The 24,753-nt window shown below is 41.2% G+C and overlaps 1 protein-coding gene across 1 annotated transcript in view; it reads left to right on the top strand.

Annotated features, from left to right (window-relative positions):
* Positions 1–16,967, top strand: part of thap3 (THAP domain containing, apoptosis associated protein 3) — a 37,829-nt gene extending 20,862 nt beyond the window's left edge. Inside the window, exon 5 of the transcript XR_007265320.1 lies at positions 16,869–16,967. The gene's annotated coding sequence lies outside the window, so the exon portion shown is untranslated. The remainder of the gene's footprint in view (positions 1–16,868) is intronic.
* Positions 16,968–24,753: the final 7,786 nt, after the last annotated feature.

The following is a 24,753-nucleotide window of genomic DNA, read 5'->3' as shown; positions in this document are numbered from 1 at the left end:
ATTCCATCCAGATCCCTCATAATTTTGAATACTTAGGCCCAAGACACCACTAAGGAACTGCTGCAACATTTGCCAGACCTAAGATGATTGACCTCCAACAACCATGATTCCTTTTTGCAAAGAATGACTTCAACCAGTGAAGATTCTTGCTGTTGCTGTGCAAACCTCAGGTTTGTGCACAGGTTCCAGGATCAGAAATCAGAACTTGCCTGCACATAAATCAGTGTGCACGGCCTCTCCGTGAGCTGTGTGGTTATACATCTTAGATGAAACACTGGTCAAGAGTTTCATCTTCACTGATTCCCTTCAAACTTGATTTTACTAGGGTTCCCTGATGGCACACTTTGTCAAATGCTGCTTTGCTACCAAGGGCAGTCACCTTCACCTCTGAAGCTGCTTTTGGTGAAGATTAAATCACAGAATCTCAATTGTTACAGCTCAGAAAAGAGGCCATTAGGCCCATCAAGAGTTTCATCTTCACCATGGACAGCACGGTTGCTCAGTGGTTAGTACTGCTGCCTCACAGCACCGGGGACCTGGGTTTAATTCCAGCCTTGGTTTACTGTCTGTGTGGAGTTTGCACATTCTCCCTGTGTCTGCTTGGGTTTGCTCTGGTTTCCTTCCATGGTCCAAAGATGTGCAGGCTAGGTGGATTGGCCATGCTAAATTGCCCGTAGTGTCCAGGGTTATGTAGGTTAGGTGGATTATCCACAGGAAATGCAGCATTACAGGGCTGGGTCTGAGTTGGATGCTCTTCAGAGAGGACTTGATGGGCTGAATGGCCTGCTACCACACACTGGAGGTTCTATTAATCATATCTGCACCAATTCTATAACCCATCTTTTCCTCATATTCCTGCACGTCATTTTTATCTAAATAACTACCCAATGCTCCGTTGAATTCTTGGTTGAACTTGCCTCCACCACACTTCCAGGCAGTTCATTCCATACCCTAACCACTCACGGGTTTTGAAAAAGTTTTTTTCCTCACATCACACTTGCTTTGTTTGCGTATCATTTTAAATCTATACCCTCTCGTACTTTACTTTATGAGAGGAAGTAACTTCTCCCTATCTGTTCTATCCAGCCTGCTCATGATTTTGAAAACTTCTCAAATCTCCTCTCAGCCCCCATTCTCCAACTTCTTCAATCATAGCTGAAGTTCCTCATCCCTGGAACCATTCTTATAAATTGCTTCTATATTCTCCGCTATACATTATACACAATACAGTTTTTATAATGTGGCACCCAGAACTGTACACAATTGGTCTAACTAGTGTCTTATACAAGTTCAACATCACCTCTTTACTTTAGTACTTTTAAAAGTTAGGTCTGGAGCTCAGACTCCCTGGCAGAACCCAAACTGAGCAGGTATTTGTTGCTAAGTGCATCTTGATAGTGTTGTCCATTACCGAATCTCAACAACGGAATTTCACAGCTTCCAAAACTAGCCCATGTACCAGTTAGACTTACTAGGTGCACGGTATGAGTTTGAACAGGCACATGCTTCAGTCCTCAGCTTCATTAATTGGTTATGCTGCTAATTTAAGGTGCTGAAAATCATAAGGCGATTACTTGGAATAAATAAGAAAGAACTGCTCCCATTGAAGGAAGACTCAGTAACCAGCAGATTACAGATTCAACATGATTAGCAAAGTAACTAAAGGCAATATGAGAAAAAAAAGGTCTACTTACTCAGAGAACGAGAGTTGGGATTTTAATGAAATGCAACGATGAGACTGACGTTGCCATGTAAAGCTTGAAGGGAAAAGCTGGAAGGGTAAACATTTTTGTTGACACTGAGAATCCAGTGTTTAATTCTTCATGTATTTTTCTACCTTCCCTCCCTACCCCTATTACTCTCACACCATGCAGGGGAAATTCCACCCTGTGTTACGATGCTGGAAATCAGAAACAAAATCAGAAATTGCTGGGAAAACTCAGCAGGCCTGGCAGCATCTGTGGAGAAAAAGCATAGTTAGCATTTTGAGTTTAGTGACTATTCTTCAGAACCACGGATGCAATCAGACCTGCTGAATTTTTCCATCAATTTCTGATTTTGTTTTTGACGAAGCATGGTCAGATGTTGGGTGGAATGGGAAAGGGAAACAAAAAAGGACAAAGTGTTTGCCACCAGAATTTTATACAAGGAACTTTAGCTGACAATAGCCCTGGGCACCATTACTATACCATTTACAACCTGGCCTAGATATAAGATCATTAAGGAATGTAAGTAGGAAGCTGTTTGTCCCCTCAAGTCTGTTTACTATTCATTAAGATCAGAGCAATTCTTTTGGATTCATTTGTAGTATGTAGGCATCACTGGCCAGACCAGCACCTATCGCCCAATGCCAATTACCCAGAAAGCAGTGGGGATAGTCTCCCACACTACTGACCACATGCAGACCAGATAAGGCAAAGACAGCAGACTTGCCTGCCCGAAAGTCATTAGTGAACTAGATGGGTTGTTATGACAATGGTTATAGTTGTCACCATTAGGCAGGCTCTTTATTGACTTCAAAGTTTCACCATCTCTCATGGTGGGTTTCAAACCCATATGCTTAGAGCAATTGTCTGTAGTTATATGCCATCACCTCTCCCATCAGAGCTGACCACTTTCTTGCCTACACCCACCCCATCACCACAATCTTCAACTCTCTTGTTAATTCACAGGAAGCGTCTGTTAGTGCCTGGGCCATCATTTATTGCCCATCACTAACTATCCTGGAGAAGGTGGTGGTAGGATGACTTCTTGAATCACTGTAGTACTTGGGTCATAGGGGCATGCACAATGCTGTTAGGGAGGGAACTCTGGGATTTGAACTCAGTAATACTAAAGGAGCAGTGATATATTTCCAAGTCAGGATGATGAGTGACTTGGAGTGGATCTTGCAGGTGGTGGTGTTCCCATATATATGCCGCTTTTATCCTTCGATATGGTAGAGATCACATGTTTGGAAAGTGCAGCCATAGGAGGTTTGGGGAGTTTTGGTGCATCTTGTAGGTGGTACAGGTGCTCCCCAACTAATGCAGTTTTGCCAATAACATGGTTTTTACTTTACTAACTCATGATCCAATAACAAGCACCTGATTTGCAATAATGTAGTTCTTGCCCAACTCCCAGCAGCATTGAGTAATACATTTGTGCCATAACCCAGAAATCTGAACAGGTTCCCAATTGTTGAGTTTGTTTGGCTGTTGTCTCTGCCTTAATAAAGGCTTTTAAGACTTCTAAAAACTGCCCACAGCCTTCCACCTCCAGATAAACAACCTTGACAAGAACCTTTTTTCTGCATATTGTTATAACTATTTTGGTGTTTTATATTAACTTTACACTGGTATTCTGTACTTGATTAATGTCTGGAAAAGTAACCCAAACATTCACAAGTTTCATTGGAATATGTGTTTCAAATAACAAAGTTTTACATAACATGGCGATTGTCAAGAACTTAACTACTGCATTAATCAAGGATTACTTGTTCCAATTGCATGGGATGGGCTGAAGGGCTAAAATTGTTGAAGATATTCGACAGCTGCATGATCTTGAATGAGTCCTGTGAACATTCCTGTACATGCCAAAGATGGCATAATCAAAGTTGTTTTTCTGTGCTGGCTGTTTGTTATACTTCATAAGAGAAAGAGTTTTGTTCCAAGTCTTTGGACTTCACCTCAGACCGGGATCACGAGCAGTGCTAGGAACAAACCTAAGCCATTTCTGAAGAAGGATTCTGAGCCAAACGTCAACTTTTCTGTCCCTCTGATGCTGCTTGGCCTACTGTGTTCATTTTTTTTGCCTTTATTCATTCATGGGATGAAGGTGTTGCTGGTGCGGCAGCATTTATTGTCCATCCCTAATTGCCCAGTGGGCAGTTAAGAGTCACATATAGTAGGCCAGATGAGGTAAGGGTGGCAGTTTCCTTCCCTAAAGGGCATTAGTGAACCAGATGGGTTTTTCCGACAATCAACAGTGGATTCACGGTCATCGTTAAATTGTTAATTCCAGATATTTTATTGAATTCAAATTCCACTGTCTGCTGTGGCAGGATTCGGAACCCAGGTCCCCAGAACATTAATCTGGATTAATAGTACAGCGATAACGCCACTAGGCCATTGCCTCCCCTGGAGTGTTCCTCCAGCTCCACACTGTGTTATCTCTGACTCCAGCATTTGCAGTTCTTACTGTCTCTAACCATCCAGACCAGCCATCGATTGAAGGGTCCCCAATGGGCAGGAGGGTATGAGGTTCATTGCTTTCTTTTCCTCCCTTTTTTCATCTTTTCTTATTACTTAATAGATGTTCATATTTCAGTTTTATTTCCTTTCTTTTCCTTTTTTTGTTATTACTTAATAACTGTTCATATTTAAGCAAACTACTGTTATCGAGTCTTTTCTTAATTACATTTAACTGAATCTAAAAGAACAGCTTGGATACAGTCTGTGGTCCAAGATATTTTTGGTGACAAAGATGGGATTGGGGAAATGTTTAAGAGAAGAGAAAAGCATCCTGATGCTCTGGAGACCTTGTATATTCCAGAGTGGAATGTGGCAGACTCTGGATTCAAGTCTACAGCTGATACGTTAGCACAATTAAGACCCCCGAAAGGATGAGGGACGTTTATAATTGGAAAAAGAGAGAACTGGAGACCAGGTTTCTGCACTGTGCAAGTGCAGTGAATCTTGTAGAAGTCTTAACTCTTTGTCATCTGGTTTGATGCACCATTGTTTGTTGGTTGCTAAATGTACAACTGCTGTGTTTGTAGGGTCAGCTGTGGCTTAGTAGAGTCATACAGCATGGAAACGGACCCTTTGATCCAACCAGTCCAGGCCGACCACAATCCCACCTGCCAGCCCCTGGCCCATATCCCTCCAAACATTTCTTAGTCATGTACTTATCCAAATGTCCTTTAAATATTCTAACTGTACCTACATCCACCACTTCCTCTGGAATATCATTCCACACACAAACCAGTCTCTTTTAAAAAAAATTGTCCCTCTTGTCTTTCTTAAATCTTTCTCCTCTCACCCTAAAAATATAGCCCCTAGTTTTGAAATCCCCCACCTTAGGGAAGAGACACCTTGCCGTTCATCTTATCAATACCTCTCATGGTTTTATAAAGCTCTGTAAGGTAACCCCTCAACCTCTTCCTCTCCACTGAAAAGGTCCCAGCCTCTCCTCAGAACTCAAAACCTCAATTCCCAGCAGCATCCTGGGTAAATCTCTTCTGAACCCTCTCCAGCTTGATATCCTTCCTATAACATGGCAACCAGAACTGGACACAGTACTTCAGAAGAGGCCACACCAACGTGTTCCCTGGAGCTTAAGATCTGGGGATACTTTGAAGTTAGTTTTTCATTTTGGGAATATCTGGTGATTTGACAGTGAGTTGTGTGCTTGTATCAGTGTGGAACATGTATGGTTAATGTAATGTCCTTTTAAGAAACCATCAGTGGTTATGTAGAGCAAAAATCTGCGAAATGTTGATTCAAAAATTTGGTTTGTAAAGCTTGATAAAAATTTACCTTTTGGAATTGGCTCTGTGTTGTGTTTGGACTTGGGTAAATTTTAATTCCAGAAAATGTCATGTTTGGAATTTCATTTTCTGGGCAGAGTGAACTTCCAAATGCTCTTTTAACATGAGTGAGTTTTTAATTCCTGATGATAAGAGTGACTTATTGTTAATAGCCAAGTGATATGGACTTTGGAATGTGGAAAATGCAGCTCCCAGTGTGCGAGGAGTTTAGGAAAGGCAAACTTAATAGAGGGGTGGGCTTATCCTTCCTTCCAGGAGGAGGAGAGATGGATGATATAATTACGTGCAGAAGTTTACGCCCTCCCACCTCTTTTTGAATCCGTAGTAGATTAGTACTAATTAACATATTCTGCTTTGATGTGGAATGGATGGAGCTTTTTTTTAAGAAATTGGAGACACTGAAGGCTGAAAGGGTTTGCAGAATTTCAATGTCGCAACACAGTGATGGATGAGGCACCCTCAACCTATCAAGCCATTCATCAATAACACACTTCAGTGTTGGGGGAAATACTCATTCGGTCATAGAGTCACAGAGATATACAGCGTGGAAACAGACCCTTCAGTCCAACACGTCCATGCTGACCAGATATCCTATATAATTCTAGTCCCATTTGCCAGCATTTAGCTCATATCCCTCTAAACCCTTCCTATTCATATACCCATCCAAATGCCTTTTAAATTTTGTAATCATACCAGCCTCCACCATTTGGTCTGGCAGCTCATTCCATACATACACCACCCTCTGCATTAAAATGTTACCCCTTAGGTCCCTTTTAAATCTTTTCCATCTCACTTTAAACCCAAGCCCTTTAGTTTTGGACTCCCCCACCCTGGGGAAAAGACCCTATCCATGTCCCTCCGGACTTTATAAACCTCTACAATGTCACCCCTCAGCCTCCAATGCTCCAAGGAAAATAGTCCCAGCCTGTTCAGCTGCTCCTATAGGTGAAACCCTCTAACCCTGGCAACATCCTCGTAAATCTTTTCTGAACACTTTCTGGTTTCATAAAATCCTTCCTATAGGACAGAGACCAGAATTGCATTCAATACTCCAAAAGTGGCTGAACCAATGCCCAGTACAGCTGCAACATGACCTCCCAACTCCTATATTCAATGCACTGACCAATAAAAGCAAGCATACCAAACACTTCTTTCCCTATCCTATCAGATTAAGATCCCGTTGTACTCTGAGGTAACCTTTTCTGTCCTCCAATTCTGGTGTCATCTGCAAACTTACTAACCATACTTCCTGTGTTCACATCCAAATCATTTGTATAAATGACAAAAAGCAGTGGATCCAGCACCAGTCCTTGTGGCACACCGCTGGTTACAGGCTCCAAGGATTAAAAGCAACCCTCCACCACCACCCTCTGTCTTCTACCTTAGAGCCAATTCAGTATCCAAATAGCTAGTTCTCCCTGTATTCTATGTGATTTAACCTTGCTAACTAGTCTGCCATGAGGAACTTTGTCAAACACCTTACTGAAGTCCATACAAATCACACCCACCACTCTGCTGTCATCAATCTTCTTTGTAAACTCAATTAAGTTAGTGAAATTTCCCACGCATAAAGCCATGTTGACTATCCCTAATCAGTCCTTGCCTTTCCAAATACATGTAAATCCTGTCCCTCAGGATTCCCTCCAACAACTTTCCCACCGCCAATGTCAGGCTCACTGGTCTATAGTTCCCTGGCTTTTCCTTACCACCATTCTCAAATAGTGGCAAAATGTTAGCCAACCTCCAGTCTTCTAGCACCTCAACTGTGGCTATTGATGATACAAATATCTCATCAAGGGGCCCAGCAATCTCTTCTCTTGCTTTCCATGGAGTTCTAGGGTACACCTGATCAGGTCCTGGGGATTTATTCACCTTTATGCATTTTAAGACATTCAGCACCTCCTCCTCTGTAACATGGACATTTTTCAAGATGTTGCTATTTATTTCCTCACATTTTGTGGAAATATTAATTGAGTGTTAGGAATCTCAACACCGCAGAGCCTGGGTACACTTAAACATATCATGACAAGAACTATATTAAGGCTTGGCAAAGAGCAGTAGCTCGGGTTGTGGATGAGGTTGTTGACTTGCTCGCCAAGCTGGCTTGTTCTCGTTCAGACATTTCATCACCATGCTAGCTATAAACACTAGCTATAAACAGATATTCCCGCAACTTCATCTGCAGATGCCTACTAAACAAAGAACAACAGGAGGACACAGTACACCCTAACACACTGGCCTCACTGCCCTACATCAAGAACATATCGAACTGACAACAAGACTCCTAAGATCACAAGGAATCATGGTGGCTCACAAGCTCATAGCCACTCTATGACAAACACTTACAAGAATTAAAGACCCCATTCCCAAAACATGCACAATGTGGTTTACAAAATACCATGTAACGACTGCCACAAACATTATATTAGTCACACAGGAAGGAAACTAGCTATCAGAATACATGAACATCAACTAGTAGCATTTCAGGCTGTGGGTAAGAGAAGCTGGGTACTAGTTTGAGGAGATGTCTGTCTGTCCTCAGTGGTGGAATGGCAAGAGAATCCAGGCCTAAACAATGAGGAGAATTACTGTTAAGGACAGGAAATGGGAATAATGCTCAATTTCCTTGTACTGATAATGGGATGGATGGAATATTCTGGGACCCATGTCTGCAATGCAGTGAGAGGGGCAGGACAAGAAATGAGGACAGCCTTGGAAAAGTTTTGAACTCAATCCAGCCACCAGCCAATTTCAGAAAATGGTATAAGAGCTATGTTCACTATTGTACTGGCAGCTGGTCATTGATAGAAGACTTACAAAGAATCCTTGACAAGTCAGAAATTGCAGTTTCAACATAAACATTCTTCCTGGTTGAAACTGCATTCAGGAATCACACTCCTTTGTGCCAGCACACTTCACCTCACTCCACCTTTCAGACTAACCAAGGTCAAGGAGGGAAATCTTGGGAAAAATAGAGATGACCCATTCTGGTGCAGTTTCAATTGTCCAATTTCACTTGTCTGACTATCATCAAAAAGTGGGTGAGTTTCATTAGATCAGGCCTTCATGTCAGATGTCATCAATGAGTTTGTTGCTCAGACCACAAATTGACTCCCTTGTGAAGTTCGGGCCATTGTTGGAGCAATGAGCTATTGACAAACTGATCAGTACAAAAAAAACTGTAAAGAGCTAGTAACTCAACTTTTAATGTAGAAAACAACAAAGGTTCAAATGTAGGAGTGATATTGAAGCATCATTCTTTACACAAAAACCAAAACTGATTCAGAATCATTCAAATGGTCTTGGTTACCAAGACTAAAGGAAGGATGAAATGCGCTTGATCAAGCTCCATTCTAAGTCCATGAGTACAGACATGGTGAGGAATTGGTGCAAGCTAAATAGCAGGCAGTTGAGTTTCGTACGACCTCAGGTTGACAGAGCTTAGAATGTAGGAGACCAGCCAGGAGTCCATTGGAGAGTCAAGTGGAATGGTAACAAAGGCATGAATAAAGACTTTCAGTAGATGAGCTGGGACGGGTGAAATCAGACAAGGTTAAAATACGTAATCTTCGTGATCGCATTATGTGGCTCCAAAGCTTATCTTGGGATCAGATAAGACAGTAAGATAGAAAACAGGTATGTTTAGACTCAATCTGTTGCCATGGAGAGAAGTGGAATTATTTTCTAATGAATGAAGTTTGGAGCAGGGACCACAAACAATGGCTTTAGTGTTCCCAGAATTTAACTGGAGGAAGATTTTCAGTGTCTCGGAATCATAGAATGGTTACTGTACAGAATAGGGGCATTTGTGCCAGCTTTCTGCAGCGAATAATTACCCAGTGACACTCCCCTGCCTTTTCCCCAAGTTCCTGCAATTTTATCTTTCTCTTTAGATAATTGTCAATTCTCTTTTGTAAACCACGATTGGCTCTGCCTCCACCTCATTCTCTGGCCTTGCATTTCACTACTGGCTCCATTAAAGGTTTACCTCATGTTGCAGTGCTTCTTTCGCCAGTTATTTTAAGTCAACATCACCCAGTTCCAAAGAAGAGTCAAATCAAACTTGAATATTTAACTCTGTTTTTCTCACCAAAGAAGTTGCCAGACATGATTTATATGGACTTCAGTAAGGCATTTGACAAAATTCCTCGTGGTAGACTGGTTATCAAGGTTAGATCAGATGGAATACAGGGAGAACTAAGTATTTGGAGACAGAACTGGCTCGAAGGTAGAAGACAGAGGGTGGTCACGGAGGGTTGCTTTTCAGACTGGAGGCCTGTGACTAGCGTGTGCCACAAGGGTCGGTGCTGGGTCCACTGCTTTTTGTCATTTATATAAATGATTTGGATGTGAACTTAGGAGGTATGATTGGTAAGTTTGCAGATGATGCCAGAATTGGAGGTGTAATGGACGGTGAAGACTTACCTCAGAGTACAACGGGATCTTGATCAGGTGGGCCAATGGGCCGAGGAGTGCCAGATGGAGTTTAATTTAGACAAATGTGAGATGCTGCATTTTGGAAAGGCAAATCAGGGCAGGACTTACACACTTGGTGGTAAGGTCCTGGGGGGTGTTGCTGAACAAAGACACCTTGGAGTTCAGGTTCACAGTTCCTTGAAAGTGAAGTTGCAGGTAGATAGGATATTGAAGAAGGCGTTTGGTATGCTTGCCTTTATTGGACAGTGCATTGAATATAGGAGTTGGGAGGTCATGTTGCAGCTGTACAGGACATTGGTGAGACCACAATTGGAATACTGCATGCAATTCTGGTATCCTTGCTATAGGAAGGATATTGTGAAACTTGAAAGGGTTCAGAAAAGATTTACAAATACGTTGCCAGGGTTGGAGAGTTTGAACTATCAGGAGAGGCTGAAAAGACTAGGAGTGTTGGAGGCTGAGGGGTGATCTGATAGAAGTTTATAAAAGCAGGAGGGGCATGGATAGGGTGAATAGCCAAGATCTTTTCCCAGGCTGGGGGAGTCCAAAACTAGAGGGCATAGGTTTAAGGTGAGAGGTGAAAGATTTAAAAGGGGCCTAAGGGGCAACATTTTCACACAGAGGGTGGTGCGTGTATGGAATGAGCTGCCAAAGCAAGTGGTGGAGGCTGGTATGATTACAAAATTTAAAAGGCTTCTGGATGAGGATATGAGTAGGAAGGGTTTAGAGGGACATGGGCCAAATGCTGGCAAATGGGTTTAGATTTATTTAGGATATCTAGTTGGCATGGACGTGTTAAACCGAAGGGTCTGTTTCTGTGCTGTATATCTCTATGACTCAATGACCTGCTGAGTTTCTCCAGTATTTTCTCTTTTTATTTCACATCTCCAGCATCAGCAGTGCTTTTATTAAAGTTGGTATCCTCTGTTTCCTTCCTCCAAAGGGTACAGTTTCTCTTCCCCCATCTACTTTGTTTAAATTCTTCATGATTTATGTCTATGTTCAATAAGCAGGCAATTCTAACACTGCATTGTCAAAACTAGCTTCATAGTACAGAGGATTTAGAGAAGTTTCTCCTTTAGTTGGTCCTCCAGCTACTATTGCCTGCCTTTATAAAGACAATGTTGTGGAGGAGGAACTACACAGACATAAAAACAAGATGAAAATTTGCTTTGGGATGATGTTTTTTGCCGCATCTAGACATTCTAAAGTCCTTTAGTTATACTTTGGACCTATTGTAACCTTTGTAATTTAAGTAAACGTGGCAGAATATTTGTGCAAAACAAGATCCCACAAGCTGAAGGAAGGTCGCTGGACCCAAAGTATTAACTCTGCTTTCTCTCCACAGATGCTTTTCCAGCAACTTCTGGTTTTGCTTCCCACAAGCAGTAATTTGATATTCAAAGAATCTGTTTAAGAAAAAGAGAGGACTGGCAGTTGTATGAGACATTTTCAGAACGTCAGACAATTCAAAGCACTTCACAACTGATGAGTGTTTCTGAATTGTGACTGCTGTTGTAGGATAGAAAACAGACAGGCCAACACGCACAGAGCAAACTCCCATAAACAGCAACATAATAACAGAGAGGTAATCTGTTTTTGTGACATTGATCAAACAATGAATATTGGCCAAGACACCAGGAAGGATTGCCCTGCTCTTCTTTGAAATAGTGCCATGGGGTCATTTGCCTCCATCCAAGAGATGTTCCATCTGTGAAGAAGCATTTTGAAAACATAGTCCTCCCTTACTACTACATTAGAATATGACCCGAGCTTCTGTGCTGAAGCATTTGGATTGAGGTTTGAACCTATATAACCTTTTGACTTAAAAACAGGAGAGTTACCAAATAAATCATAGCATGATTACAAGTCTCCAATCAAGTTATTTTCAATCCAATGACTCATTTACCCTTTCCACACCACCTTTACAACCAAAGTATAAACATTTCTGAGAGATCAGAATAGTCTCAGGGTTGGTGTTGGGAAAGCCTTTTCTTGCCAGCACAAATCCTTTGAGACCTGGTAGTTATTAGATTCTGAGAAGCATTGAGGGCCAATAGGAAGGCTGATAATTCAAAGCTGTTGTGAACTCTGTAGGTGTGGTGCATTTTGCTGCTCATTTCTGCCAAAAGAGTTATTTCTAAACTTAGGTATCCTGTCACCAAATCACCCTTTATTTACACAAGTACAGTACATGGACTCTGACCGGATAGCTCAGAGTCAGTCCTTAGAGTGAGGAGACTCTCTCAGACTCCTGTTTATATCTGTCAGCCAGGGGTCCCTGATTGGCCCATGTAATATCTTCAATCAGGAACTCATACTCAATGAGATATATCTGGCCAACCTTGTTCTAATCACTATATCCCTCCCCACTAAGGCCTGTTCTTTTTCTTGCAGCTTCTCCCTGGCCGCTCTCACCCCAGGTTCGGTCCTCCGACTCTGACTCACACACAGGTGTCATGTACCAGACCGTAGCCTGTCTCTTGCACCTGGAGCATTGCGGGAGAAATTCTTCTTTTTCTTCAGGTGGTAGCAATATTGAGGCTGCATCCATCTTGGTCTCTGAGGTTTCTTCAATGCTAGACTGAGGGGGAGAACCCACAGTTTCTGACAGAGCTGTTTTGGGGGGGTCAGGTATGTTTTGCTCCTGCCCTGTTTACAAGGTAGCAGCTTTCATGTGATCTACATATTTGTTCAGGACCTTCCCGAACTTCGTTTGTCATGGGATCTGACCTCATGTTGACCTTGCCTTGTACCTATACAGGGCCATTTCCATGGTTTTGACACCAAACTTCGTCCACTGAAGTAAACTCTCTCTCTCGCTTAGAGGAGGCACGTGGCTGGCACTGGCATTCCTGATGCCGTCTCACCCTTCCCTCTCCAGGTCTGGGAATATCAGGTTTAACCTGTCGCGAGTCTTCTCCCGATCAGCAACTCTGCTGGAGCTATCCCTGTAGTTGTGTGAGGGGTGGTCCTATAATCAAACAGGAACTGGGACCCCAATTTGGCATCAACTGATGGTGTAGGCTGTTTCTTTAAGCCTGCCTTCAACGTTTGGACTGCTCTTTCTGCCAGACCATTGGACAATGGATGGTATGGAGCTGTCCAAACATGTCAAATGCCATTCAACTTTAGGAAATACTTGAAATCCCTGCTGGTAAATGACATCCCATCATCCGTGACCAATACCTCTGGCAGTCCATGTATCACAAACGATGCTCGCAGCTTTTCAATTGCCATCCCTGAGTTTGATGAATTAACTCTATGCACATCCAACCACTTTGAACGGGTGTCCACAATAACCAAGAACATTGAGTCCACGAAAGCACTGGCATAGTGGACGTGTAACTGAGCCCAGGGTTTACCCGGCCATTCCCATGAATGTGGGGGAGCTGCTGGCAGTAATTTTTGTCCTTGTTGGCACTCTGGGCACTGCCCCACCAACACAGCTCTGTCTACTTCCAATCCTGGCCACCAGACACAACGCCTTGCCAACATTTTCATTTTGGTAACCCTTGGATGACCCTGGTGGAGAATCTGAAGGCGACCTTTACTCGGGATAAGCACTCTTGCTCCCTATAATAATATGCCATCTTCTACAGTGAGCCAGGAGTCCAGAGTGAATCCTGTTAAAGACTGGTTCTACCAGCACTGATACAGCTATGTTGGTATTGACCTCCATGAGATCCAAGTGACCATTTAACCAGATATTTATTTTGATTGGTTCTGATATGGATGTTGCTAAGCAATTTAATTGTTCCAAATTGCATGTAGTTGGACTTTCCAGGGTATACATTCTCCTTGACTGTGGTCTAGGAGTTCTCTTACTGAAGTCAGGCCTTCACAGTCTCAACTCCGCATATCAGCAATGACTACAATTGCTCACTGGACCGGATCCTGAAGAACATTTTAGCCATTTGGTTGAGGCTTGGCTTTGTTTGGTGTTTTGCCATGAGCTGACCAAGGATCTCTCTGCTCAAGATATGTCCTGAGTGAGGCTATACAATTGCCTTCACTCAAGTAGTGTTCCTCAAGCTCAGTCAGACTGGCGAGAGTGTCCACTTTCATTAGGATGCCCTGTAGCTCCCATGCTTCACTAGCTGTATTTTTTAATGACAACACCAGTTGTAGTGCCTGTTTGATGTCCAGTTGAGCTTCAGCTGCCAGGTGCTTTTTGATGGTTACAGCATTAATCCCACATAGAAATCCATCTCTCAGCATCTCATTCAGGGTTAACCCAAAATTACATGCCTCTGCCAGTCCTCTTAACTTTGTCAAAAATCCTGATATGTATTCCTCTGGTTCTTGAATTGCCAAGTAAAACGGATTATGCATCAGAATTGGAGTAAACTTGGGGGCCATAATATTCCTTAACTAAATCCATCAACTCTTGAAATATTTTAGGACCTGGTGCCCCACAGAAAGTTGGGCGCCTGATAACTAAAAAAGCTGTGGGTCCGCAAGCAGTCAGAAGAATTACTCATTGCTTTTCCTCTGCCCCAATGTCATTTGCCCAGAAAAAATAACATTTTTTCTACATACTGGGCCCAGTCTTTGACGGCAGGATTGAACGAGTCAAGCTTCCCAAATAAAGTTATGATGCTGGAAATGCTTGCCCCAACTCAAAGATGACTGTTATGAGCAAATTTTCTTAAGAAACGTGTTGTTTTTTGTCATTGCCACTGAGATAACTGCACAGAGGCTGGTATCCCCTCACCAAGTCACCCTTTATTTACACAAGCACAGTTCATGACCAGCTAGCTCAATGCCAGTCCCTAGAGTGAGGAGACTCTGAGACACCTGTTTATATCTATCAGCCAGGATTCTTTAGAATATCAAAAAATTAGTTAGAGTATCAAACCAGCACCACAGAACCAAAGCGTGTAATGCATCATGGGGCAACATTTCCCACCTGTTGCCCCAACTAACAGCTAAAGTTGGTATGTGCTTCCTGTACTTGGAGGGTCTTTGCTGTTTGTTCCTGTTTTTGATAATTGTATTGATTTGAGCTGCATTTTGCACTTATTGCTTTTCCAAAGATGGAAAATAATGGAAAAATCAAGATGGGTTGGGGGAAATCGTATGAAAAATTCCTCTACCATCCCTTGAGATGGTTCAAATTAGTCCAGTGCATCTCCATGAGTTTTACCCTTCCTTTTGTATAACATGACATGGCCAGCTCTCTTTTCAGGTTCTGTACCCACCACATGCTTCCTGGTATCTTCACTCAGTTTCAGATAAACCTAATTGTCTCTGAACCTTGTGCAATGTGCAGAATATTATAGGAACCGGAATTGGCCATTCAGGCCTTAGGGACTGTTCTGCCATCCTATTAAATTATGGCTTCTTTATATAGAGGCATTGAGTCAAACAGCATGGAAACAGACCCTTCAGTCCAACCAGTCCTTGCTGAACATAAACAAAGTTGCTGGAAAAGCTCAGCAGGTCTGGCAGCATCTGTGAAGAAAAAATCAGAGTTAATGTTTCGGGTCTGGTGACCCTCAGAACTGAGGAACATAATCCCAAACTAAACTAGTTCCATCAGCCTGCTCCTGGCCCATATCCCTCCAAACCTTTCTTATTCATGTACTTATCTAATTGTCTCTTAAATGTTGTAAATGTACCCACACCCACCTCTTCCTCAGGAAGTTCATTCCACATGTGAACCACCCTCTGTGTAAAAAACTTGCCGTATGTCTTTTTTAAAATCTCTCTTATCACCTTAAAAATGTGCACCCTAGTCTTGAAATTCCCTATCCTAGGGAAAAGACAGCTACCATTAACTCTATCTATGCCTCTCATTATTTTATAAACTTCTGTCAGGTTGTCTCTCAACCTCCTATGCTCGATTGAAAAAAGTTCCAGCCTTTCTTTGTAAATCAAATCTTCCATATCCAGCAACATCCTAGTAAATCTCTTTTGAACACCCTCCAGCTTAATACAGCAATATTCATGTTGCTGCACTGGTCAAAATCAAGTAATTTAGGATTGATTGGGGATTGACAGTGGGATTGGCTGCTGTGAGAAGCTCATAGAACGCTAAGAGCTGGAGTAGCCCATTCGGCCCTTCGAGTCTGCTCCACCCTTTAATATGGTCATGGCTGATCATCCAACTCAGTATCCTTTGATCCCTTCAGTCCTGAGAACTATCTCCAAAATTTTCTTGAAAACTCTGAATGTTTTGTACAGAGAATTCCACTCAGGCTTACCACTTTCTGGGTGAAGAAACTTCTCCTCATCTCAGTCCTAAATGGTTCATCCACTATCCTTCAATTGTACCTCCTGGTTCTGGAGGGACAGACAGCTGGAGAGAGCCATTGACAAATTGTCTGCCTTGGGAACCAGAAGGGAACATTTGGGTGATCAGCAGCTTCATGAGAATAGGATTGAGGGAGGTAGATCATTGATACATATAACTGAGTTGGTAGAGCTGCAATAGGAGTGGAGAGGAAGCAATTGTTAATTATTTTCCTATGACTTATTTTTTGATTTTAATAAAATTTTAAAAAGCCAAGTGCATCATTTTTGATATAGTGGAGGCAAAGTCAGATAGTGGGACTGAAGTAGTTTGTGGAGGATTGTGTAACATTATAAACAAGTGATTTGCTGCCTGCCACCTCCCTTTCTCTCACTTATGTATCTTATTGGCTGCAACATAGCCTCAGACCACATTACACCAACTGGTAAGCTGCCAGCTATACATAATGCTTCCTGTGATATTTGCAGAAATCTCCTTTCAAATATTTATTTGATCTGTTAGACAGCAGGTACCTGCAGTTGGACAGTAATTACTGTTTGATGCTGGACTATAGGTAGTGTTATTTAGTTGACAAGGTTAGCAAAAACCTCAATCAAAATATTGAAGCTAGACATTGTGACCTGAGATCAACTTTTTCCTCAGATGGTGAGATCCCAGCATCTCTGCCCAGCAGAGGGGGTCTTCTAGATCCTGATCTGTAAATCCAGCTCTATTCCCATGTTGGAGAGTGTGTTCTTCCACTAAATCACATCACAGTGGTGAGTCACTCTGCAGACTTTTCCATGAGTTGAATTAATTGTTTTCTATATCATTCCTATTCCCTTCCCACCTTCACTCTCAGTTTTTATCTTGTTCTCTACATGATCTGGCTTTTTCAAACTCTGTTTCACAGCCATTTCTTGCCCAATGTTCTTCTGTTTGTCTCTCCTTCCATCTCTCTCTAATAAACTTTCTGTGTCTAAGTCTCTCTCCATCTCCCTCAAATACTTTATATATTTTGAAATCGTCCATCAAATTTTGTCTTAAACTTCTTTTCGTTAAGGGGAATACCCAGGCTTGCTGACAATCTAGAGAAAGGAAACTGGATATTGCACTGTGGAAACCAACTTCATGGTGCAGAGGATGCTGTAATGTGTGATATTATTGTGATCATGGTATTAGCTGTGGGCGTGAAAATGTCAAGTATTGAACAGAGAGTCACATAAACTGTTTGCAGTTTTTCTTGCAAAATCGCACGGTGAGATCAAGGGAGAAAGAGTCAAGGAGTTAATTTCTCTCAGATTAATCAACCATTAAAAGTTCAATTGTTTGGGTTTGTTTTGACAAATTATCATCAACTGGAGGGATGTTGATTACTCCTTTAACACACCTGTTACTTCTAATGCAAATGCTTTGGATTTGGTAAATAAATCAAATATCGACAAGACAACCATTGCAGTGTCCACTGATAGTTCATCACAATTTAATAATCTGGGGCTGTTGGTAACAGTCTTAAGACTGATCTGCACCTCATAGTCCTGTCCACCATTAGAATTTTATCTGTAATGATATAATTAGTTAGTGATATGACAATCTGCACTAACCACAAACAGAACATGATGCAATCATTCCATTTGGCCATACACCACAGAATCTTCTTCCTAAAACAGTGTGTCTGCTGTATTCAGACTGATCAGTGAGCTGAGAGAGCACAGTGAATATCTGCCTGTGAGACAACCCACAGAATCATAACCCTGCCATCTCAAAGACCCTTCCTCATATTTACAGCTCAGGTAGATGAGGAAACTCTGGCTTACTGTTGTCTGATATGAGTTGCCTGGTTCCCAGTTAAGTTTTAAAGAAAATTACTTGGAATTTACAGGAAGAGGTCCATTTGGCTAAAAAAGTTCATGGTGTCCATGATTCGCTCAAGCCTCTTTCCACCCTGCTTCAACTTTAGAGACAAATACAGCACAGAAAGAGGTCTCACATCTCACCCTTTCAGCAAAGCTTTCTCTTTTCTTCCTCATGAGTTTTTTTTCAAGATTCTCCATAAATCTATCTTTGCTACCCCCTACCGCTCCACATTCTCAATACACTCTCCTGAATTCCCTCTTGGATTCATTAGTGACTCTCCTACATCTATCTTCTACTTTTGGTCGTCTCTTTGTGTGGAAAGATGTCAATACCAACTCCAGACAGAACACCTTCATACTCTTAAAGACCTCTATCTGTTTACTCTCCAACTTCCCAAAGGAGGCCCAGGCTTGTTCAGTCTTTCCTGATTGATGTAACCTTGAGATCAGGCATGATTTTTCTATTTTTTTTAAAAACTTTCTCCAGTGCTTCCCTAACCCTTTCATAAATGCAAACCAAAACTATGGAGAATACACAGAATGTTGTTCAACTAACATGTTATAGAAAAGCAACATTACCTCTGATGTTGAATTCTATCACTTCGGAAACTAATCCCAGTGCTTTCTTTGCACAGTTTATGGTTTTTCTAAGCTGCATTCTTTCCTTGCATTTGTGGATCTGAACCTTGAAATCCTTGTGTCTTTATTTTCCAAGGAGTGTGTTGCCTCCTTGTTCCTCCGACCACAATGTACCATTTTACATATTCTTCCTAGTATCAACTACACCCTCCAAATTGATGTCACCCACAAAGTTTGAGACTGCATTTCTTATTCTATTAGTCAGAGTCTTTTTCCCACAGTAGAAATGTCAATTATTGAGGGACATAGGTTTAAAGTAAAAGGGGAAAAGTTTAAAGGAATTGAGAGAGGCGAGTTTTTTTTTAAAAAACAGAGTGTGTTAAGTGTCTGGAATGTGCTGCCAGGGAACTTGGCAGAAGAGACATCTTAATAGATATCTGAATAGGCAGGGAATAGTGGAATATGGACCATGTAGAGGCAGAAGGTTTATAGTTTCAAAAGGCAGCAAGTATCATTGCTGTCTTATTGGGCCAAAGGACCTGTTCCTGTGCTGTGTTGTTCGTTGTTCCAGAGTCCAAATTTGCAGTTATCCACTTTGGTAGGAGAAACAGAAGCAGAGCATCTCCTAAATGGTGAGAGGATGGGAAGTGTAGAACTTCAAAGTTACTTGGTGTCCTTTTTCATGAGTCATTGAATGTTAATTTGCAAGTACAGCCAGCAGTTAAGAAGGCAAATATTGTGTTGACCTTTATTAAATACAGAGTTCAGGAGCAAAGTTGCCTTATTGCAAGTGCACAGGGCCTAGTTGAGGCCACATCGAAGCATTGTGTGCAGTTTTGGTCTCCTTACCTACTGAGAGATATATTTGTGGCATAGGCAGTGCAAGAAAGGTACACTAAACTTATTCCTGGGATGGAGGAATGATGATACGAGGAAAGATTAAACAGACTGTTCCATTATTCTCCAAAATGTGGAAGAATGAGATGCAAACTCATTGAAACATGCAAAATTCTAAAGGGGCAGGGAGAGGTGGTCATACAGTAGCAATGTCATTGGCTAGCAATCCCATAAACTCAGGTTAATGTTTCAGAGACAGGGGTTCAAGTCTCAGATGGTGATATTTGAATTCAGTAAGAAAAAAACTGGAGTTAAAAAACTGCCCTAGTGAAGGCTGTGTAAGACAATGGTAAAAACCCATCTGGCACGCTAATGTCCTTCAGGGAAGAAAATCTGTCATTTCTTTCTGGCCTACATGTGTTTCCAGACCCCAGCAATGCAGCTGACCGTTCAATTGAATCCTGCCCCCACTAATTAGTTTAAAGCCCAGTTATATAATTCACCAGGATACTGGTCCCAGCATGGTTTAATGAAACCCATCCCAATAGAACAGTACTCTCATTCCCCAGTACTGGTTCCAGTACCCATGAATCAGAACTCATTTCTCCCACAAAAATATTTTATCAATAAATTTACCTCTCTAATCAAATTTATCCTATGCTAGATAGTTATCTGGAGATTATTACCTTTGTGCCTCTGCTTTTTAGTTTGCACTCAAGCTGCTTATAATACTTTAGCAGAACCTCTTTCCTAGTCCTACCCATGTTGTCAGTATCTATGTGGACCATGGTAACTAGATCCTTCACTCCCACTCCATATTTCTCTCCTCTCCAGAAAGATATACACAATCTTGACACCAGGTAATCTACACAGCCTTTTGAACTCTCTGTCTTTGCCTCAGAAACACTTTCCACTCACCTATCACTATGCTAGCCTCAATTACTACTTTAGTTCTTATTTCCCCTACTTGAATGTTGCAGTGGACGACAATGCTATGGTCAGTTCACTCATCCTTCTTGCAGTTTAGTTCTAATCCACATGGAGAGCAAGACCAATGGACACTGGCAGAGGCTCGTCCAAAACCCTGCCGCACTTGCAGTCATACTAACTTGTCCTTGACCAAATTTGATCTAATTAGTCTAAGGGCTGTGACTGCCTCCTGAACCACTGTATCGAGGTGCCTTACCACACAGCACCTCCCCCAACCCCACCCACCAATGTATCACAGTGTCCACAGCTCAGACTCCAGCTCATCAACACTGAGCTGAAGATTCTTGATCAGCCAATGCCTGCTGCAGGTGTGGTCACCATGGGTCACACCAGCATCAGTTCCCACTTAATACAGCCTCAACACATCAACCCCCAGCCATCCACATTCTATTTAATTAATTAATCTAGTTGTTACATATTTTAAAAGTGAATGTTCTATCTTTACTTTTCAGCTGTAATAGCATTTTCCAATTTAAACTACTTGGCCAATCAAGAGATACAGAGGAAATACTCACTGATCACTTATGTGGTTTCCTGTATATCTTCTCAACCCTTCTCACACAGGCCCTCTGTCTGTCTGTCTGTCTGTCTGTGTGTGTGTGTGTGTGTGTGTGTGTGTGTGTGTGTGTGTGTGTGTGTGTCAATTGGCCAACTCTTACTCATATTTCTGTTTCAATCAGGTGTCTTTTTAACCCCTCTCAATAAATCACAACAAGTATTTCATTTATTGCTTTATCATTCAACTATCACAGTTCAATTAACTCACAATCATCAAATGAAGGAGCCAGATTACAATTAAGTAATCTCTTAAGTAAGAGAAATAGAACTTCTATTACATACTAACTCAAGCAAAACAAAATTACATCAAAAACACACACAAACCGACACAAGTAAATATTTCTAAGTAGTCCTCATAGATGTTAGATTTTTTAATCCAAGGTCAATATTTAAATATAGATTTGTATTGTGTAGCAGCATTCTTGGAGAATATTTGTTGTCATATGTTACTTTTTCTTTAAGTGCTGAATTTGAGGTTCACAGAGATAGAGAGAAAGAGACTTTGAGCTTCTTCTTATTATCAATTCATATTTCTTTCTTCTCTCTGCTTTGCTGCTCAAAGCAGCTGTCAATGCAGCCCAGTTGTATGGTCCTGAGTCTGCTCCATTTGTCCTTGCAAGCTGAAAAATCTGCAAGCAATCTTTCATTTCCAATATGCAAACTGGTGTAAATTTTTTTGAAAGTGCTAAGCTCCTGAAACTTACTTAGTTGTCTGGTTTCACCTGCTTTGGATGAAATGATAATTGTAGTGCAAATGAGTTCTGTATATCTCACACTGATTTCACAATGCTAGTCTCAATCAATGGTCAAGAGATCACAGCAACCATTTTAGGCCAGTATTTATCTTTTTAAAAATTATTTAGTCCATGAAGGTCTTGGGTATTAAAAGTCAAATGAATAGCAAATGATCTGCATATTAGTCCATGTTTAATCATATCATAACAGTTCTTATGTTCTTTTGTTTTATGACAGCTTTAAATAAAATCTACAATTTCTTTATGGTTACTGATTTTAAACTGGTTAGTCCATTGCTCCCTAAACTTTTAATATAGGGATACATGATCAATAATTAAATTTTCACTGTTTGCCCACCAGATGCCATGTAGTTCATGATGCCAGGAGTGGTGTGCGCTGTTCTATTTGAATGGGCCATCTTCATATTGCCATTGCTTTCAATATTTCAGAAGCAGAAGAACATTCAAAGCAACAGCTACTTGGAGAGGCTGGTGCAAAACCTTCTGATCTTTACCATGGTGTTTATGATGCTCCTCTTTGCCAATGATGTCTTTGATAGTAAAGATTAAATTTGTTTTGAAATCTGTCTCCCGCTGTCTTCATTATTCTATTTCTTTCCCAATACATCCCCTTCCCCACTACAATAATTGAGGCTTCTCCCCAGTAGTCCCTCCCAATGATATAGCGTGAGTTGCTGCACCTCAAAATGATCCTGTTCTAATGATGGGATGGCAGTCCATGTTTGTTCAGGTTTCTTCAACCAGTGACCTAATGTGACAAATAGGAGGAAATTAATTTTAAATACTTTGTGGTCGGCAAAAATGCTGCAATTCCTTTCAAGTTATTCCTCTAGATGCTCTTGGCTGTTTTCATCCATCAGGTGCCTCCATAATGTGAGAGAATGCTGTAAAGCAGGAACCACACCAGTACAAAATAGAAAAGAAAGAATACGCATTTACATAGCACCTTTCACTGCACTAGCACATTCATACACCAATGAAGTACAGTCAGTTCTGCTACAACGCGATAAGTGCGTTCCTGCGCAACATCGTGTTACAGAAAATCACGCTATAGAAATAACAGGGCCTATGGGAAAAGTTGGGTTAGACCACCAAAAAATATCACCCAAAACCGCTCAAAAGCCTAACACAAAGAATAGCTCAGTTGAATAAATGTTTAATTAATATCTGACAATGAAATAAAAGTAAATTTAACACCTTATCTTGAAAAAATGAGAAGATGACTTGATAGGGGACAATGAGGACAAGGTTTTGAGGTTGCTCTGTTGTTCATGTTGATCATGTGATGCCAGTGCAGAGACTCTTTCAGTGCTAACACTGCTCACGCTCAGAACAAAGCCTGTGAAACAATCATGTGATGTTGACACACACTGACGGAATTGGATTATAGCCAACACAAGTTCGTGCTTTAGAAATATTATTCATCAGTCGCGTTATAGCCAATTCGTGTTGCTGGAACACGTGCTGTGGCAGAACCAACTGTATTTGTAAGTTTTCAAGTGAGATGCAATCTTCTCCCCAGTCAGAAACTGGACAGCATGTTCTTGAAAGCACACAGAACTCACCATATATTTCAAAGAGACTTAATTGAGCCTGAACTCCTTGCAATATAGAAAATATAAACATAGGAACAGGAATTTGTTCTGCACTTCATTTCGATCTGATGGTTGATCTTTATCTTAACTTCATCTATCTGTCATCAGTTAACTGTAACTCTCCCACTGCTGCTGTGGTCAAAATCAGTTCACTCAGCATAAACAGGGATGGTCCTGGGATTTGTTCCTGTGTATGGCTCAGTGCAACAATTTTGACTCATAGAGCTATTGGAAACCTATGTCTGAAAGTGTGAAAATTGGAAAAAATTACTTCAAATTTTAATTATTTTCCTCTGTAGTCTCGAGTTGGATATTATGTTGTGTGCCATGAAAATGATACACTTGTGAGAAAAAAGGATGCTTGCATGTGTGTTGAAAATATGAAATCAGCAAATGAACCACAAGTTCTCGAAGTCACAATATGATGTAATTTTTAAAACTTTTCTGCATTGTTCTTGCTTTTGTCTTGCATTTTTTGTTTTAATACCTAACCCAATGTTCTTGTTTGTTTAGTCACTTTCTTTACCCTATCACTGGTAGCCAAGCCTATGGCTACTGTGCCCCAAACCTTGAAATTCCATCCCTAAAACTTTGATCTCTCCATCTCTCACTTTTCTTTGAAAGCAGCCTTTGTGATCATACTGTTGGTCACCTGTGTCACTCAATGACACATTCTGTCTGATAATACTTCTTTGGGATGCTTCACAACATTAACAGTGCTCTATAAATACAAGTTGTTGGTCTCTGTTCCGATCTTTGTAGCTCCCTGGAAACACCTGACTTCAGTCTCCTTTGGTTGAATATGACTCCCTTTCATTTCATGAAATCCAGTGAACTTCTAACTTTCAGGATGTTCTAGGATTTTCAGTTTTTGTTTAAGTGCTGTGAATTCGATTCTCACCATCAACAATGGTTCCACTTCACCCACTCTAATAGCTGGTTGGTATGTAGAACTCTTCTGACGTCTTCCTCTGGGCAAGATCGAATGATTATATTCAGTGCCAATTTCTACTGCAATTTCCACTCTCACTTCCTTCAATATCACTGGATCTCATCTCATCCAGTTCCAATGTCTTGTCAACTTTAAGTACCAACAGTCCACCCAAAACTTCATCCTTATCAATTTTGAATTTTTCTAGTGACAGATTTCCCTCCTCTGTCACCTTGGCATGGGTAACAACTCCGTCTTTGGTTGAGACAGATACAAAATATTCCTTAAATACCTCACCATACCTCCTGACTCCATGTGTAAATCCCCTTTTTGGTCTTTAGTTAGCCCTACTTGTCCTTTAACCCTCTTTTACTATTAATACATCTTTAGAAGACTTTGGGACATCCTTTAATTTGGCTGTCAGGCTTTACTCAGAAATTCTCTTTC

Source organism: Rhincodon typus, chromosome 31, assembly GCF_021869965.1.
Source record: "Rhincodon typus isolate 14 chromosome 31, sRhiTyp1.1, whole genome shotgun sequence".
NCBI lineage: Eukaryota > Metazoa > Chordata > Chondrichthyes > Orectolobiformes > Rhincodontidae > Rhincodon > Rhincodon typus.
This window is presented reverse-complemented; position numbering and strand designations above follow the sequence as displayed.